Below are 20,541 nucleotides of genomic sequence, written 5' to 3' on the forward strand. Positions count from 1 at the left end.
GAATCTCAGCCATATGCCAAATTTGGAGAGCACCATGAAGCTGGCAAAATAATCTTTAAGAAGCCAGATGTCACTGTTGGGGAAATAATTTTCACTCCAGCTTATTTAATTGTTACATTGTTAATTAGTCTTAGCCCACACAGAATTAAAATTATTCACCGAGAAAAGATGCCTTCACTCTTTTAGTTATATTTAAATTTCAAACTTTTGCTATTACTTTTGTTGATGCATATTGCACTTCCTGTGCTTTCTTCTTCTCTCCTTCCTTTCCTTCCTTTACTCAGTGGTCATGTATGACATTAACAAAATGTCCCTGTCTTCATTTAAGTGTTAGTAATCATCTCAAATTTAGCAGATCCAAAACACAGCTTCTTATCCTAGCCCCATGCCAAACTGTACCCTCTCTCAGTAAATAACAAATTTGTCATATCTGGTTTTTAGAGACAATAAATCCTTTAAAGCATCCTTATTTATTTATTTATTTATTTATTTTATTTCCCAGTACACAGTCAACGCATTCAAATGTTTCACTCTATAAGTTATTCTAGAAACTGAAAGCTTATTTTTGTTATGGGTGGACAATTTTCCAGTAAGCCAGTATTAAATATTCACTTCTGATTCTGTTAACCAGAGCGTGGTAATCTGATCAAGGAGATGCTGTTAACCAGGGTAATCTGATCAAGGATATGCTAATGGCCAACTGTTAACCAGGGTGTGGTGATCTGCTCAGGGATTTGCTGGTGGCTATACAAACTGCCTCTTCTGGGAGCTCGGGGCTGATCTCTTCTAACCCTGTGTGGTGGAGAGTCAGTCACCGGCCGGCTAATAAAGGCTCACAATTCATCTCGATTGGCTCTGTGCATCTTGGCTCTATGCCAGTAGGGCAGGTGGACAAAAAGTACAATTCTATAACAATTGGGCATGAGCTGTCTTGGAGCAGCTTCATCAGTGAGTCAGACTGCACTACAGGTATCCAGGTTTCTGGGTATCTGTCGGGGGACTAGTGAAGGCTGGACGCAGCAATACTTCCCTAGTTCGGTCAAGGTCTGAGACGTCAGACTTGCCTTCTGGTATTACAAGTATTCAGGTTTCTGAGTATCTGTCTGTCTGTGAGCTCTAGAGTATGTCTAAGTTTCGGCTTAGAACTGTCTGCCAGTAAGCCCTGCAGTTTGTCTAAGTCTTGGCTTAGACCTGTTCCTGTCTGTGGGCCCTAAGAACTAGTGGAAGGCTGGACGCAGCACAATTTCCCTAGTACGATCAGGTCTGAGACGTCAGATCCTGACCCAGTACCTGCCTGATACGCTAGCATTTTGTGTTACTTGTAGTCTGTTTTCTCTGTCTGTATTGTGTCTGTCTGTCCGGACTGGTCTACCTTAGTCTGTTACTGTTCTTGTCTCTCTGCATTGTGTTTGTCTGTCCGGACTGGTCAAAATGCACTGTTACCTTCGTATCACCTTGGCTTTCATAAGCGTACTCCATATATCGATGTGTGGTATTTTGATTCTTTCCTTAGATCTGGCCTCTGTGGCCCCGTCCAATTGGACGCTAGATCAGAAGCTGATCCTAGCCCTGGCTTATTTGGCTTTTGTGGGGGTCTTGCCTGTTTTTATTAACATGAGCCAAGCTTCTTCCTTGAATCATCCTACCCCCCTTCAGTGCCTCCTTAATCATTTTAAGGATTTCAGGAGACGAGCCCATGCCTACGGAATCTGTGTCACTCCCTTTGACCTTCAGAGGTTCTGCCAGTTAGATTGGCTCACATTTGGAACAGGGTGGCCATCAGAGGGGTCACTCGACCTGCAAACAGCCTTTCAGGTGCGGAATATTATCTATGGAAATCCTGGCCACCCTGATCAGGCTCCATATATCAATGTGTGGATCGATATTGTTTCTGATGCCCCCAAGTATTTGAAGGACTGCCGCAGTGGAAAAGAATCAAAGGCATCTCCCAAGTCTGTCCTTTTCTCTTCACCAAAGGAGCAAAAAGAGAAACCGTCCGGACGAAGACCTAACCCTCTTTACCCTGTCTTACAGGCGCCCCCTGAGGACCCTGAGATCACTAATCCTCCCCCTTACGCCCCTTATGACCCAGTCCTATCTCCATCTAACAGAGAGGCAGAACGCCTCCTGAGTCCTCCCCACACCTGCACTGGGATTGTGTCCCGACCCCCACAATACTCTGATACTGTCCCTGACTCGTTGAACCAGACAGCAGTCCTGGCCCCACTCTGGCAATTGGCTCCCCCACTTGGGGGAGAAACTTGGAGGCCATTCATGGTCTATGTCCCTTTCTCCACCAGCGATCTGTACAATTGGAAACACCAGAACCCCTCATTCTCAGAGAAACCCAAGGGATTAACCTCTCTCCTAGAGACTATTTTCTTTACCCACCAGCTGACCTGGGATGACTGTCGGCAACTCCTCCAGGTCCTGTTTACCTCAGAGGAGCGGGACCGGATCCAGTGGGAAGCTGTAAAGGCAGTAGTAGAGCCCAATGGGCAGCCTTCCACTGACCCAACCCGCATCCAACATGTTCTTCCGAACATCCATCCACCTTGGGACCCCAACACCGACCAAGGTAAGGAGGCTCTCCAACGGTATCGCCAGCTTCTGCTCCAGGGCCTCCGGTCTGCCGGCCGACGACCCATTAACTTATCTAAGGTAAGCGAGGTCATCCAAACTAAGGATGAGTCGCCGGTGGCATTCCTGGAACAACTCTTAGAGTCATACCGGTTATATACCCCTATTGATCCGGAGGACCCTAATAATAGGAGGGCTGTGAATTTAGCCTTTGTCAGTCAGTCAGCCCCAGATATTAGAAAGAAATTGCAGAGGATGGAAGAGTTTGAAGGAAAGAACCTATCTGAGCTGGTCGAGATAGCCCAATGAGTATTCAACAATAGAGATGAGGTAAGAGGTTGACCAAGGTCCTGCTTGCAACCATGCAAGAAGCCCAGCCAAAGGGACTGCCAGGAAAAGGCAGAGACCAAGACATTGTAGTACCTGAGGCCTTGAGCTGAGACCTTATAACCCAGGTTCACCAGAGCACTCACTTGGGAGGAACCAAGTTAACTGAACTGTTAAAAAGAGACTATTACATTCTGGGCTACAATGAATGGCCAAGCAGATATCAACCCGGTGCCACATCTGCGCACAAGTGAATCCAGAGCCCTTCAAGGAAATATAACAAGGGATAAGACTTCGTGGACGAGCACCAGGGGAGTTGGATTTCGCTGAGGTCAGCCTGGGAAACTTCAGATTCAAATACTTGCTTGTGTTCATTGACACTTTTTCAGGATGGACTGAAGCCTCCCCACCAAGGAGGAGACTGCTCAGGTACTAGCAAAGAAATTAGTCTCAGAAATAGTGCCTCGATTTGGCCTGCCCATAACACTGGGGTCCAAAACCGGCCCGGCGTTCATCGCCCAGACCAGCCAATCTCTAGCAAAGGCGTTAGGGATCAATTGGAGATTGCATTGCATTTATAGGCCTCAAAGTTCAGGACAGGTAGAAAGGATGAATAGGACCTTGAAAGAAACCTTAACTAAGTTCAAGCTGGAAACTGGCGAAAACTGGGTGAGTCTCCTCCCCTTTGGGCACGGTGCACAGCCTATTGTAAGCGCTTCATGCCTTATGAAATAATGTTTGGAAGACCCCCATCTCTCGTCCCCAAGTTAGGGGAGGAAAAGCTAACAGAAATTCATAATTTTGCACTGCTTAAATCTTTGCAAGCTCTCTCTCTTGCACAACAGGAGACCCACCAACTGGTCTCTGCCACCAGAACAGCTGCTCAGCATCCAGTCCAGCCACACAACCATGCTGCAGGCAATTGGATCTGGGTGAGAAAGGTACAGTGTGTTTCTCTTGAGCCCCGCTGGGACAGACCTTTTCCTGTCATCCTCACAACGCCCACCGTGGTCAAGGTAGCTGGACGCCGTCATTAGATTCACCATACCAGAATCAAGGCTGCGCATCTACCACAGACATCAGAACAATGGACCCTGCGTTGGACAGAGGGCCCACTAAAAATAAGACTGTCAAGGGTCCAGTCTGGACCATCTTAATTCTCTCCATCCTAAAGTGAGGGGGTCTTTGTATGGCTTCAGATGAGGCCTAGACCTACTGTTCAATGATTTGAATTCCCCTAGAAAACCAGTGGGGAATGTTATGGGTGGACAATTTTCCAGTAAGCCAGTATTAAATATTCACTTCTGATTCTGTTAACCAGGGTGTGGTAATCTGACCAAGGAGACGCTGTTAACCAGGGTAATCTGATCAAGGATATGCTAATGGCAACTGTTAACCAGAGTGTGGTAATCTGATCAAGGAGATGATGTTAACCAGGATAATCTGATCAAGGATATGCTAATGGCAACTGTTAACCAGGGTGTGGTGGTCTGCTCAGGGATGTGCTGGTGGCTATATAAACTGCCTCTTCTGGGAGCTCGGGCTGATCTCTTCTAATCCTGCGTGGTGGAGAGTCAGTCGCCGGCCGTCTAATAAAGGCTCACAATTCATCTCAATTGGCCCAGTGGGTCTTGGATTTGATCGCACCACAACAATTTTGCCATTGTCTCTTGTCTGGATTACTTCAAGAGACTTTTAAGTAGTGTGATGAGAAAACAGAACAAAACAAACAAAAAGAAAAAACAACTATTTTGAGTTGCTGCCTAGACATCTTGCAGTAAGACAACCCTGCTCGCATCCATAGTCTGGACATTTAGATGAGGATCTGAGTTTAAGATTCCTGCTCCAGGTTCCCACTTTGCTCTTCCCAGGCTAGCTTTTAAAATAAAGCTTAGAACTAAGTTAGCAAAAAGTGAGTGACTGCCACCCCAATCACTTTATAAAATAATACATTTGTTATTCTGCTTTCTATCTCCTGCTTCTTGTGGCCTGGGATGGAAGACTGCCCTTCTTCCAGCTCATTGCCCCTCCCTGCTCCTGGTGTAGTGGCTGAAAAGTGACTGCTAGAAATTTATTATTTGCAGGAAAATTACTGCTTGGCTATGTCCATGATAACATGGTTATGTCCATAGAAACATAGGCTGTTACTCATAGGAACATAACATTCTAACAATAAGCTTTCTGCTCTGTACCCCCACTTACGCACTTGACCTGTGAGTTGACAGGTAATGAACAGAAGAAGGATAGACCTTTGTGTTTAGACAGAATGAAGAATGGGATTTTGGGCTTAAAAACCCTGTACCTCCACATTTCGAGGCTGCTTAATTTGGGGTCTGTGTACCCCTGGTAGACCCAGCTGGCTGAATAAAGAGTGTTTCCTATAACTCACTCACTGAGTTCTGGTGGTCCATGTGTCTTTCAGGGGCTGGCAGCCACAACACTGGGATATGTAAGTAATAACTCTTGTGACTTTACTTCCTTTGTGGGAGTATACTGAAACCATTCCTTCAATCAAAATGTCCCAGGGGTTCACTTTCTCAAATGGAAGCTTGGATGCTGAGGGAGCTACCTGTCAACCCTGTGTGGATACCTTGTTCTCCCTCATTCAGCAGGTCATAACCTGTATATCCTTAATTTCATACTTCAGCTCCAGCTTCTTGTCAGGAGCCATTAAGAGACACTGAAGAAGTCACGTAGCTGATAGCCATGAAGCAGCTGCTGCTGCTTAGATTGCTTAAACAATGGTTCTAGGAAGCAGGGTGTGGAGTTAAACATTACTGACCCTGGAGGGGAGGTTTGCCTCCTAAAAAAATCCTCTTAAGATAGTGGAATGTTTTACAGCCCAGAAAAAAGGATGTTCATACTCTGAGGGAAGGATATATAGGAACTTATGTAAATGTCATAATTCCTATGGTAATGTACATTGTGCTTTGCCATTGTACTCTGTACCTTACTATTGTTCCCCGTGCTTTACTATATTGTACCCTGTGCTTTGCTATTGTATCCAAAAACTTATATAAAGGCTGTGCTAAATAAAGATGGGGCTGCAGCAGTGACTGTATGCCCTCCCAAAGCGCTTTCCTATCTTCTTCTTTTTTCTTAGGCTTCACCCCCCTCTTTCAGGTACTGATCAACTAGCCGGCTGGCTTTCTTGTGCTTCTCAACACAAGAAAGTTCCCAGATACTACCTCATGTTCTGCCATCTACTCCCCAAACATCAGCCTTTGAAAATTTCAGTACTTCCATGGCACTCCTTTTTTCATAATCCTCATTGGACTTTCTTTCTCAAAGAAACACAGAACTCAAGATTGTGAGAAGGGAATGTAAAAGTTTGCATAAATCAGGGTAGATGCCTGGAACACACTAGAAACCAAAGGCTGTTCAAGTATGATAATATGACTATAGTGGCTGCTAAATAGTCAAGACCAAAACCCTCCTAGTTCTTAGCTCCACTCTATGGTTAGCCCCACCTTTCCCTTGGGATCTTTTCTACCTAATCAGTATGCATAGCCAAGAGTCATTCAACATTTTGATTATCACTTCACTACAATAATGCCATGCATGTAGTATATTTTCAGTACATGATTGTCAATTTGTCAATAATCCATGTGGGAAGTACTTTTAATTCAATTTCACCTTAAAGACAAGTCCTTTCTTCACCCTATACAAAATAGTGAGCCCCCACACAGTACATGTATTATCATCTCCTTTTTTATCTTTTCCACAACACTTATCACCATCCAAAATGTTATGTAACTCCTTGTTGATGACTTTCATTTTTTTCAGATTTTCATCATTCTAACAAAATATTAGCCCCAGGAAAGAAAACAATTATTTCTTTTGATTACTGTTCTATTCCCAATGCTTAATATAAAGCCTGTCACAATAAATAATGTTAAGTTATTGAGTCAAGTGTCTACCACATATTAAGTACCTTATTTAGTACTAGGCATACAGAGATTTTGGAAAATGACCATTTCTCTCAGAGTTCTCATAGGTTTCTCTTTTTAGGTTTAGGCTAGTAACTGAGAAAATCTTGCCTTCTCTATATATCTTACTATATATTGGGTTAGTTTTTTCAAAATAGATAAACCTACCGAATACTCTTTCAAGTAAGTGATGTTGAACTAGACATGGTTCTACCCTAAAGGTTAATGAGTTCTTTGGACAATTTAGAAGTGTAAAAATAAGAAATGATTAAATTAGTTCCTTTTTACAACTGTGTTCAGAAAAACTGATTAATTCTAAATCACCTTGATAATAGTCAATAGCTAATTATAAAAATAATTGAGAAGATTGAAATAAATCAAAACTAAATTACTCAGGACATGTTTATTTATAAAGTAGGTTAAAGGAAAAAAGAAATGTGAACATTGAATGCTAGCTCTGGATATGCTTCTTCACAAGATTCTTTTCTGAGCCACTGATGCTAATTGTGGAAAATCTCAACTCAAAATACTAAGAGGTTTGTGGGGTAATAGGTTATTACAACTAGAAAAAACTTGGCCAAATTGCACATGTAGAAGCAGTTACACCAGTAACTCTTTAATTCACCATCCAGCGTCTGATTCTATATCAGTTATTCAATTAAGAATTATGTCTTAAAACCCTCCTATGATGACTAACCATTATTTTTCATTAAAATGTTTATTTTTTTTCCTAAACAATAACACCAGATAGGCAATGTCTGAAATGAACCTAGGTAATATAAATATTATAAATTTGCAAAATAAATTTTATTTGTCATTTTTTTCTAAGTGAGGAACTATAAAATTGCTATTTTACATCATAAATGAATTCTGCAAATGAAAATAAAATTACTTGAAATGCTAACATTCTGTATTACTGATTAAATTAACCAGATTAATTTTGTGCTTATTGGAAATGTATAGCAAAATATGCATTCATATTTGCCACTCATCCTACTTGATACAGTTGCTGAACATTCCTATCAATATTTCAGAAAAAACGTAGAATCTGATTAATTCAAATACCTAAATTACATCACCTGATTTTAACTAATTTATCTTGTATTGACAAAATCAAAAGTTCTTAAGAAATAAGCAAACAAAATGTTACTTACCATATTGTAAATGCCGACCTTATTGGGAGGCAATATTATGTGTGCAATGCTTGCTTGATTTAAATTTTCTAGCATAATCAAAATATCTTAAATAAATTATGCATATTAAAATAGTCTTATTATAACAAGACAAGACAAATTAGGCTCATTTTAAAACATTCTCATTTAAATACTTAACACTATGTTTATACTCAATAATTGTATCAAGTAAATCTTCCAAATTGCCAGTAAAAGTGTAATTGCCTAAGAAATAATATAATAAAAAACTAAACAACAGATATATGAAGTCTTTATTATGTCAATACAATGACATTTCTGTCTTCGAGTGTCTTTAAACCTAGTAGGATGTTTGCAGTTATGTTACAGTATGCAGTCCACACAAGGATACTGGATTTCTTATATTGAGCAGTTGTTTTCCAAGTACCTCATTTCTCACATGCACTCTAGTGCAGTCATCCTAACAAGTTTAATAGAGATGACACATTACAAGGGGACATAATCACCAAATATTGTCAACCGAAGGTTTTCGCCACAAATTCAACACCAACAAGAATCCCCAATTTTGGGTGTGGTGATGGGAGAGAGATTTTATTTAATGAAAACAGCTCAATCATGAAACAGCAGGGGAGTGAGGTGGCCCCAGTGAGGCAGCCCCGGGTATAACAGCTCTGGTATTACAGCTGAGCTCCAGTGTTGTAACTCAACTCTGGAGCTTATCTCTGGTTGTTGCAGCTCCAGAGGTGAAACACAGGCTTCATGGAAACTGAAAGTGCATTTCATTGAGGCAGAGGTGAAGCCCCTGGCTCCTGATTGGTCCATTCTCATGCGAATAAGAAATCTAAATCCTCACAGTTTAATTGGTCCAAAAGGCACCATCCTAACTGGTTGGAATAAAGCCACTCTGATTGTTGGTTAAGGTGCAAATGAGGATATAGTTACTTACACAGGTCCAACTGAATGAGGAAAGTCTCAGTCCTATTGGTCAAATTTTCATCCTAAGAGCTTTCTTCTAGAGATCAACTCAGTCTGTGCGAGCACAGTGCAGGAGGCTTGGCAGCCCTGTTTATGGCTTTTCCATGAAATATAGCATGCATGAGAGACCTCTGCAAAAAATGGCTGCCAGCCACTGCTTATAAATTTGAGTCTAATTAACTATGAAGGGCTCACTTGGCAAATATATTCTTTTTGGAGTCAACAGTGTAATTGTATAGACTAGATGTGGATGCTGAAAATTTCAAGTAAATCTCAGACTTTCAATAACCATGATTTCCCTCACAATCATGGTTTCTCTTACACTAGTATAATTAGTATGTGTTCACTCTTCTGTTCTTGAATAAGATCCTCCTAGTTCTCTAGTCGCTAGGCCCTGGGTGCTAGACAGTCTCATTTCAACATAACGCTCTCTCTGGCCTTCTAATTGGTCCTTACAGAAGGAAAAAGAACAGTGCCCTCAGACTGGCTCCTCCCTCTTTCCAATAACTCCTTAACTTTGTGCCGGACACATGGCTTCTGATTCTCTGACACTAGCATCATGCAGCAATGTCACTATTTGGGAGCCGTTTTGTTAGAGGTCTTCAGCGTAAATTATTGTATATTCACCTCTCTGTCTTCACTCTGTACATCTGTGTGTTGCATCATTGGTTTTCTTTTTACCAAGGAATATTTATTGAATATAGACAGAGAAATGAGCAGAATGAGACGTGACCTATGCTTTTAAGTTTACATTACCTGAGCATAAAGTATTTTTAGGCCTTAAATGTCATTGCTTGTGTTTTTTCTCCTTCTCCAAAAACTAAAGATGAATGCCCATGACTTTTAGAAATGTGTGTGTGTGTTTGACTCCATGTTCACCTTTCACACACACACACACACACACACACACACACACGCACATCACCCTAAGAAAGTAAATGTGTTTTTCTATCAAAAATGTTCTTGCTACATGTAGATCACATTTTCTTTTTCCCTATGCCATATACAAGATTTAACTCAGTATCTAGAACACGAGCGTTTGATGAGTACTGAATAAATAAATAAACAAATGAACAAATAATGAACTCAAATTTTCAATCATCCTCTTATATGGGAGAAATTAATTTTTTTAAGAAACAGTAATTTCTGACAGATTGGTACTTCTAAATATTGACTGTCTCTGCCTATGTAACTATTACAGTTCCCTGACCTGTCAAATGATTGTTTGGCTAATAAAATGAAGTAGAAGTGATGTTACCAACTTGAGCAACAATATTAAAAACAGCTGCATAGTTCCGTCATCTCTCTTTTTCCCTTATTCTCTGAGACCAGTATGTTTCGGATGGGGGCTTTGTCTTCTTCAGGGTATAGGAGATATGCCTCAGCTAAACTCACAGATGGCTTTTACATAGATAAGGAGTTGTAAATGGAAATTTCCATGATAGAGAGTCACTTATGTCAAGGGAACTAAAATGGAGTCAGGAGGTTATAAAGAGATTACCGTATGTTCACCCCACTTATAAACTTTTGAACAAGCTGTAAGATCACATCCTGAACTTTACTTCTTCCTCACCATGGCAGTCAGATCATATGTACTCCTCATCTTGAAAGGAGCCAATTTTGTTCACCAGCCAGCATCCTTTCTTTGCATGGATACCTAAATAAGGTTTGAACTGTTGGACTTACCGCTTGCTGTAGAAGTACATCCTGACACTTTCTTATCTCAGAGTCTCATCACCCAGACCTGACCTACTCATTACATCATGTTAGACAACCAATAGGATAAATTTCTTTTATCACAAAGTTTGTGTCTTTTTCCTTAGAAATCCTACCTTTTTTGTCTTCCTGAGAGTACAGATCCTGTTGCCACTTAAATCTGTGTCTGTCAGTTTGCAATCCTTTGCTTAAAGAAATACTTTTAACTTCTAATTCTTTATTACAGCTTAAGTGTGGTTCATTTGTTTGTTTGTTTTATTTTTTGATTGACAAAGTAAATCTTTGCTGTTTTAAGCCATCTAGATTTAGGGGTTGATTTTTATTATAGCATAATTAAGTCTAAGCTAAATAATTAATGGAATATCATGGACTTGTTTATTTGACAAAGGAAGTATCTAGAGTTCCTAATGATCTGAGACCCTCAAATTATTCTAAAAAAAGAACATATTATCATTCCCTGAGACTATACTAGGCATTGGGCATTAGTCACTCTTATATTTATAATTCTTACAACCACCTTAAGGTATCATTTATCATAATTTATAGATGAGAATGCAGGCACAATTAATAAAAGTAATTACATTTTTTTTTAATTTTGGTATGTTCCTCCTTTCAAAAGCTTTCAATTTTTACAGTTATTGTAGAAACGACTTACAAAAATATAGAGACACTATTCTTTGGCTTTTCATTCTATATGTTTGTGTGTGTGTGTTTGTGTGTGTGTGTGTGTGTGTGTGTGTGTGTGTGTGTATGCTTGTGCTGACAGGGTGAGAGTAAATTATTGTGGGGGAGGCATACAACAATGGCTGCTTTACCCATAACACCTATGAGTTTTGTAGAATAGTTCAAATTCCTGTTTTATAACACACTTTCTTTTTGTAATGGGTGATGGTCCTTCCAACATCATAACAATTGTGAAAATAAATTCTAAATACGACATGTAAAAATATTTTGAAGATATTATTTCATCTACATATGTTAAGTTTTTTTAGTTTTTATTAATGAGGAGAATGAGCATGTCACTTCTGATTTTTCCTAATGAGTCAGCAGAACACAGAAAGAAGAAGGCAAATATTTTTACATGTGTCCATACCTTGTGAAGAAAAAGAGAAAAGTTAATATAATTTAAATTTAAAACTACTTCCAAGTGCCTCTAATTTCCTAACATAAAATAAATATGAAACTATGATTAATGGAATCTTTTTAATTAAATAAAAAAAGTTAAATCAGAAAGCAAATAAAATTGTAACAGTAAATGGCATACTAGCTGAAGGACATCATACTTGGAATTACCATTGTGTAGAACTGGAAAATATCTTAGAGATTCACAGACCAATATTATTATTTTACAGTGTGAAAAACTGAGGCAAAAAGAGAAGAAAGTGTCTTGCCTAAGTTCATTCCAGTAGTTAGTTTACCTAAGACAATTTAACAAATTTCAGGATATCAGAGTTTGGTTGAACTGAAGTTTTAACCTTGATAAATTATTGTTAATGTAAATTTTATTGTTCTGTCCCTGACTATAATGCAGGTAGTGGTTAGAACTTATCAGGTTTTCATGCTACTTGAAATCTACACTGTGCAATTCATATCTTTTTTTACTTTAACATTTGTCCAATTACATGCTAATTTATTCTATCATTCAGGGAATTAAATTCTGTTTGGAAAATGATATCATATCAGGAAGCAAAAGAAACCTTAAGAGAATAATGTTCTTGTGTTTACCTTTTATAAGCCTGTTTTTCAAATCTTGATTACATTAGTTTAATAGTCTAACTTTACAGCTTAGATGACAAAATCATGATATGCCATTGTATTTAATAGGCTTCCTAAACAGAAGCTAAATTTTCTGTTTGTTTTGTGTTTTGTTTTGTTTTTGTCTTGTTTTTCATTTGATACATTTATTTATTTAAATTAGTTTCAAGTATACAGTACATTGATTAGACATCTATATTGTTCATAAAATAATCCCCCCAATTGGTCCCTCCCTCCCCTGGCTTTCCACTTAGCCATCATATTAATGCTAATTGCATTACCTGTGCCGTGCTCCCCATCCTTGTGCACAACTATCAACTACTAATTTGTATTTCTTAAATTCTTCATGCTATTCTCCCAGCCCCGCAACACCTTTCCACTCTATCACCAAATTGTCTACTATATTTGTGAGTCTGTTTTTGATTAGTTTCTTTTTGTTCCTTAGATTTTACATATAAGTGAAATCATATTGTATTTATCTTTCTCTGTCTAAGTTACTTCACTCAGCATAATAAAATCTAGATCCATTCATGTCGTTGCAAATGGTAGGATTTCATTTTTTTAATGGCTGAGTAATATTTCATTGTATATATAAACCATAATTTCTTTATCCGATCATCTGTTGATGGGCATTTAGGTTGCTTCCATATCTTGGCTATTGTAAATTGTGCTGCCATGACTATTGGAGTGCATATATCTTTACACATTATTGGATAAATACCCAGAAGTGCAATTGCTAGGTTAAAAGGTAAATCTATTTTTAATTATTTGAGAAACCTTCATACTGTTTTCCATAACAGCTGTACCATTTTGCAAAACCACCAACAATGTATAAGAGTTCCCTTTCCTCCACATCCTGGCCAGCATTTGTTTTTTGATTTATTGATAGCCATTCTGACAAGTATGAAATGATATCTCATTTTGGTTTTAATTTGCATTTATTTGATGATTAGTGACCTTGAACATCTTTTCATGTGTCTTTTAGACATCTATATTTCCTCTTTGGAAAAGTATCTGTTCAGATTTTCTGCCCATTTTTTAATTGGATTGTTGTTGAGTTGTATTAAGTTCTTTATAAATGTTGGATATTAATCCCTTATCAGATGTATCATTAATGAATATCTTTCCCCATACAGTCGGTTGTCTTTTTGTTTTGTTGATGGTTTCCTTTACTGTACAAAAACTTTTTAGTTTGAGGTAGTCCCATTCATTTATTTTTTCTCTTATTTTCCTTGCCCAAGGAGATATACCTGAAAAGAAATTCCTATTAGTAATATCGGAGAGTTTACTGCCTATGTTTTCTTATAAAAGTTTTATGGTTTTGGGTCTTGCATTTAAGTCTTTAATCCATTTTAAGTCTATTCTTGTACATAGTGTAAGAAGATGTTCAGGTTTCTTCTTCCTTATTTTTCGAGGTAGGCCTGTATTGCTATGAATTTCCCTCTTAAGACTGCTTTTGCTCTGTTCCGTAAATTTTGAGTCATATTTTTATTTTCATTTGTCTGTAGGTATCTTTTGATTTCTTCCTTGATCTCATTAATAATCCATTCATTGTTTAGTAGTATGTTATTTAGCCTCCATGTGTTTGTGTGTTTTCCTGTTTGTTTGGTTTTCTTTTTTGTAGTTGATATCTAGTTTCATAGCATTATGATCAGAGAAGATGGTTGATATGATTTCAGTCTTCTCAAATTTATTGAGACTTGATTTGTGTCCTAATATGTGGTCTATCTTTGAAATTGTTCCATGTGCACTTGAGAAGAAGCTATATTTTGCTGCTTTGAGGTAAAATGGTCTACAAATGTCTATTAAGTCCATCTATTCTAGTGTATCTTTTAGGCTCATTGTTTCATTGTTTATTTTTTGCCTGGGAGATCTGTCCATTGGTGTCAATGGGGTGTTAAAGTCCCTTACTATGAGTGTATTACTATTATGTTGGTCAATAATTGCTTAATGTATGTAGGTGCTCCTATATTGGGTGTATATATATATTTACTGGGGTTATGCCCTCTTGATTTATTGATCCCTTTATTATTATGCAATGCCCCTTTTTATCTCTTATTATAGCCTTTGTTTCAAAGTCTATTTTATCTGATATAAGTTTTACTACCCAAGCTTTTTTTTTTTTTAATTTCCATTTGTGTGAAGTATTTTTTTCCATCTCTTTACTTTCAGTTTGTGAATGTCATTTGATTTGAAGTGGGTCTCTTGTAGACAGCATATGCATGGGTCTTGTTTTCTTGTCCATTCGTTTACCCTATATATTTCGTTGGAACATTTAATCCATTTCCATTTAAAGTGATTACTGGTAGGTACATTGTTACTGTCATTTTATTATTCATATTTGTTATTTTTATTTTCTTTTTTACCCCTTCTCTTTTTACAGAAGACTCTTTAACATTTCTTGTAATGCTGGCTTGTTGGTGATGAATTCCTTAAGCTTTTTCTGTCTGGAAAACTCTTGATCTCATCTTCCATTTTAATCAAAAGCTTTGTTGAGTAAAGTATCTGTGGTTGTAGATTCTTTTTTCCATAACTTTGAATATTTCTTGCCATTCTCTTCTGGCCTGCAAAGTTTCCATTGAAAAGTCAGCAGACATTCTTTACCCTTGTAATTAGCCAGCTTCTTTTCTCTTGTTGCTTTTAAGATTCTCTCTTTGTCTTTGACCTTTGGTATATAAATTATGACGTGTCTTGGAGTAGGTCTGTTCGAATTCCTCTTGTTTGGCACCCTTTGTTCTTCCTGAACTTGTTTGTCTAATCCCTTTGCCAGGTTAGGGAAGTTTTCTGTCATTATTTCTTCAAATAGAGTCTCAATATCTTGTTTTTTCTCTTCCCCCTCAGGTACTCCTATGATTCAGATATTTTTACACTTCATGTTGTCTCTTAAACTATCTTTATTTTAAAAAATTTTTGTTGTTAATGTTGTTTTGATTGGGTGTATTCAGATACCTTGTCTTACAATTCGCTGATTTAATCTTCTGCTTTGTCTAATCTACTATTGAATCCTTCTAGTGTATTCTTCATTTCAGTTATTGTATTCCTCATTTCTCTCTGGTTCTTTTTTATGATTTCTATGTCCTTTTTAATGCTTACTATCTCTGTTTCGGTTTTCATTGTGCTCATGCATTCTCCCCTTAAATTCATTGAGCATCCTCATAACCATTATTCTGAACTCTCTGATAAGTTGCTTGCCTCCATTTCATTTAGCTTATTTTCTAAAGTTTTCTTTTATTGTTTCTCTTTTGGCATATTTCTTTATTTTCTTACTTTATTAGACCCTCTGTGTTTATTTCTATGTGTCAAGAATACTTGTTTTGTCTATCAGCCTTTGCTAGAAGGCCTAATGTGGAAGGTGTCCTGTGTGTCCCAGTGGCACACTCTCCCTGATTCCTTGTGCCAGGAGCTCTGGACATGAACTTTGCGTAGGTTGCATGTGATCTTCTGTTGTTTCCAAGCCTTTATTGTTGTTAGTAGATCAGTAGGTGAGATTAATGTTCAGGCTGACTAATTGTGTGAATTGGCTGCGCCCTCTGGGTAAAAGTTGTTGTGTGGGGGCTAATCCCACTGAGCAAGATTTGCCCTAGCAGGCAACCACCCTTTGTGTGTATCACTACTGGAGCTAGTCAGGAGTTGCTCTGTCGTGGTCGGGTGCCAGCCTCCAGATGCGTTGATTTTGTGGGCTCTTGGTTGGAGCTCCCCTGTAGTCTAAAGTCAGCCACTGCATTTGATGCTCAGGGCTACCTGGTGAGAACTACAAAGTGATCTGCTGATGATCGTTGCCTATGCTGGATATATAGGTAAATGGAAGAGACAACGCTATATGCAGTTCTCAGTTATCCCCATCCCTGACCTAAGGGAGTTCATCAGAGGGATCAGTGCTCTTCAAGGTCTGATACTGCCTGTCAGATGCTTGTATGTCTTTGCAACTGTATGAGCCTCTGGGTGATATGTGTGTTGGGTGGTGCAGAGACCCTAGCAGTCTCCTGGGTCTAGTGAATAAATTTCCCCCTGCATTCTGGGGAAAACTAGCACTGCAATGTTAGTTTACATGCCTTCGCTGTCTTTTTTGGCTCACTGTACAAGTTTCCACTCATAGCAAGGTCAACTGCTGCCCACTCTGGGCCTAAATGCACTACCTCAGAGGAGGGGCAGCTGCCTATCAAAGTGCAGTGGGCATTTTGTGTACCGGATGGGGCAGGAGCTCAGGGAGTCAAGGGCCATCAGGCAAATACAGATCCTTGCAATCCCCTTAAGAGATTTTGTAGCTCATGCAGGCAGCAGTGGTCTGTCCACAACTGTTTTCTTCAAAATGTACTCACTGTGCTAGCCAAGATCTGTTGCTTGCGCTAACTGCTCAACCCCAGAGCTAAGCAGGTCACAAGAGGCTACTTGTCAATGAGTTGCAAGCACTTTGTGGCTTGGGTAAAGTGAGATCTCAGAGATAAAAGGTCCATTCCACCAATGCAGCCTCTTTTTTTTGCTGCAACTTCTGTGCCCGGGTGGTCCCACTGTAGACACAGATTACGGTGAGACCAGCTGCTGTCAGGGGTGTTCCCACAGACACCTGTGCTCCCTGGACACAATGTTGCAACTCTTGCAGGCAACAAAGGTCTGTCTGCTGTTGATTTCTGTGCAGTGCCCACCCTGTGCCAGCCAAAGTTTGTTGCCTGTATGGATTAGAAGATCAGGGGAGGGGAAGGACAGGGCTGTGGCAGTTCACTGTCAATTTGTGGGTAAGGTGGGAGGGGTCTCAGAGAGACAATGGCCGTCAGATCAATTCAGTCTCAGTCTTGCTGCAAATTTGGTAACTGTTTTGAGTTCCTGCAGAAGACCCAGCTCACAGCAAGATCAGCTTCTATCTGAGACGGGCCCACAGGTCCCCGATATCTGCCCAAGTTCATGTTGGCAGCAGCGATCTGTCTAACCCTATCTCTGAAATGTGACTCACAGTAGCTGGCTGTTGTTGCTGTGATTAGAAATGCCTCTCTCAAACCAGAGGTTCCTAATGACCCTGTGGAAGGGGTTTGCAAAGTCAAATTGGTGAGGTCTGTAGATTGCCCGCTATGGGGGCCAGACTAAGGCACAATGGTGGCTGACTTTCCACCCCTCTCCTTCAGACTCCAGGTAATGGACACCTTTTCAGAATGACTCCCATGCGAGCCTCTGATGCACCGCTGGCATCTAGGGTGAGCATCTGCAGGTCAGAAAGCCTTTGCGTAGATCCTTCAAAGGGACATCTAGGGGTTCATTTGCCTCCCATCTCACCCAGACGGCCAAAATCAGAAGTTAAATTTTTAACAAATGCTGAGGAGTTTCCTCTGAGTTAAGATCTATGAAAAAGATTCATGAGTTTTTCTAAGTGAATAAAGTTTGCATTACTTAAAGTAAGACATCAGATGACTGATTGCATTTGAATTGTATAAGGCATTTAGAGCATCAAACAAAAACATTGACAGCAGTTAAAGAATACTACTACTTGTAAAAAGCTCAAATATTGTTAATAGATGTCTCTATAAAATAACAATTTTAATAATAATAATAATAATGGAATTAATAAGTGGGTATCTATTAATATTATAGTGTAAATTCATTTTCTCTGCTAAAATACTAATAACACCTCAAAAATTGGCTCTTTAAATTTAAAGGGAACTAAGGAAGGGCCTTTTAGAGAAGGAAGATCTGGATCAGATACCAGAGTGGAGGCTCTGGCAATGTAGGCAACAAAAATTGTAACATAAGAAAAGACCACAAAAGAGAATTTGGGAGGGGGCCCAAAAAAACTTCAAAGATTTGCCTAATCCCTCTCTACATAAGGATGGTTGTCCTAAATTAAATTAACCACAAAACATTCAAGTATGCATTCTGTAGTTTTGCCTTCAATGCAGAGTAACTGAAGAAAGAAATTTCTAAATGATATTATTTCAAGAACAAAGACTATTAGAAAAAATATACAAAAATGAAAAAAATTAGTACACTTTAGGAGCATTTTTTTTTTTTGGATATGGGTCACTCATTCTTTTACAAATGTTTATTGATATTTTTCTTTTAAAATATAAAACTTCCCTGGGTCATAGGCTTCAGAATCCCCAGTATAAAATGAGAATGAGACAAGTATTTGATGAGAGCCATGAGGAATGCTTTGTAAGTTCAGACGAAACAAAAAACCATTCATATCGATAAATCAAGGACACTTCACTACAACAATGAAGGCATCAAAGAGGCACTATGGCTTATTTTTTAAGAATATAGATTTTTTTTTAACTTAACTCAGTCTTTGTAGTTCAGTCAGATACTTGTTCTGTAACTTACTTGTTGTTCACCTGTGGGCAAATTGAATTGGTTAATACTTTAAAAGCCCTCAGAACAGTGGCGACCATTTTTTCTATTTCTTTGGGGTAAGCTTTCAGCAGTCCAAGATGGTGATGTAAGTAATAGAAAAAGGGGAGAGAGTGATCAGTAAGGCAGTCTGCATGAAAATGCCCTGAGCAGAGTCTCAAAACAGAATTGAGCAGGGGATGAAGCCAAGAATCAAAAAGATCAGCCCAGGGTCTCCAAAAGCCTAGCTGATTGCATTTGTCTGCTTCTCTTTTATAAGATAGATTTTCTACTTCACATCACATTAGTTTATGGACATGTCACGGCCCCTACGTGACTAACAACTGGGAAAGAGTGGTTAAGTATATGGTTAAGGATGCATGAATTGATGCTTGTCAAACACATCAATAAAGTACTCAGAGATGGCTTTGCACAACATTCAAAGCTGAAGTCTGGACCCTCTATTAAGTTGTATACTTTACTTTTCTTCCACGTTCATCTTTGATTTTAGTCCTCTGTACTATTCTATACTTCCTGATTGTTCTCCTTGCCATAGTTAAGTTCCTTCCTTTGTCTTTTTCCAACTCGATTCTTATTGAGAATATTCTCTTACTAAATTATAAGCCTACCCTCAGAGCTTGGGTGAAGCCCATTTTCTCCAGATGCATTCTTCACAACTGCATTTCATGGTTGTCTTCTCTCAGTCACCTCTCTCTAGGATGAGTTTTCTATGTAGCACGAGCATGTACAAATGTATCTGTATCATTTCTTTGCGACTCACATCACCTGTACCTGTGATTGGCCTCATTGAAAGGTTGTATGTGGACTTCCTTTCAGTGTCTCTCTGTTATAGACACTAGGACAGCTTGGTTCAAAGAGATAAATGTGAAATGTCTAATTATCTGTTTTCTCAGTAATGCAGCTGGATACTGCACAGATAGGTCAAGAGTAGCATTTCAGGATCTAATTTCAAATTTGAGTACCAGCTCAATATATAAATAACAGCTATAATAGGAAACTGAAGTTTGGCCATTCTAAATTCTTACTTAAGTAAGATCTATATCATTGAACAAATACCTTAGGCAGAGCCTTCAAGAGGATGGACTTTACATGTAGAAGTTGTAATTTCTGTCTCCCAAATTCCAACTATAGGAGACCACTTTCTTATGCCAAGAGTCCAGAAAGTCTCAGCGGTGTGTGGATTATCTTTGGGGGTGTCAAAATATTTGGAGGAACTATTATCTATTTTATTAAAATCAAAACAAATATGTTATAGCATATATGCAAAGTGTATATAATTTAAAAATTATAACCTGAAACTTAAAGTTTTTAGATTCCAGCTGCTATGTCAGGCAAGTGTCCCATGTACTCTGGAGTAATTTGTTACCTCTCAGTGGGTAAAAAAAAAAGTTGAAGAGAATCCCATGGAGATGTCTCTATACTGTGGAGGCTGCACTGAGTCTTCAGTTGGAAAACTTCTCTTTGTGTAACGTGTATCATCAGAAGCTCCCTTGAATGCTCCTGAAGGAAAAAATTCTTTCCCTAAAGAGGCATCTGAGGCAGCGTCTTCAAGAGAGAAATCCACTGTGTCTTGCTTTGCCATTATAATTAATCAAACTGTTTTGTTTAATTAGAGTAAACGTGTTCGGAATGCTATAATTACTTGTTAGTGAGGAAGATAATTGCTCTAATTAGGTATTCATTAGAAATTCAAAAATCACTTAATATTATTAATTAAAACTGGTCCTGTACTTTGAGAATGAATTGCCCATGTCTGTAAGCTAACTACCCCA

This window comes from Rousettus aegyptiacus, unplaced genomic scaffold (genome assembly GCF_014176215.1).
Source record: "Rousettus aegyptiacus isolate mRouAeg1 unplaced genomic scaffold, mRouAeg1.p scaffold_m13_p_2, whole genome shotgun sequence".
Taxonomy (NCBI): Eukaryota; Metazoa; Chordata; class Mammalia; order Chiroptera; family Pteropodidae; genus Rousettus; species Rousettus aegyptiacus.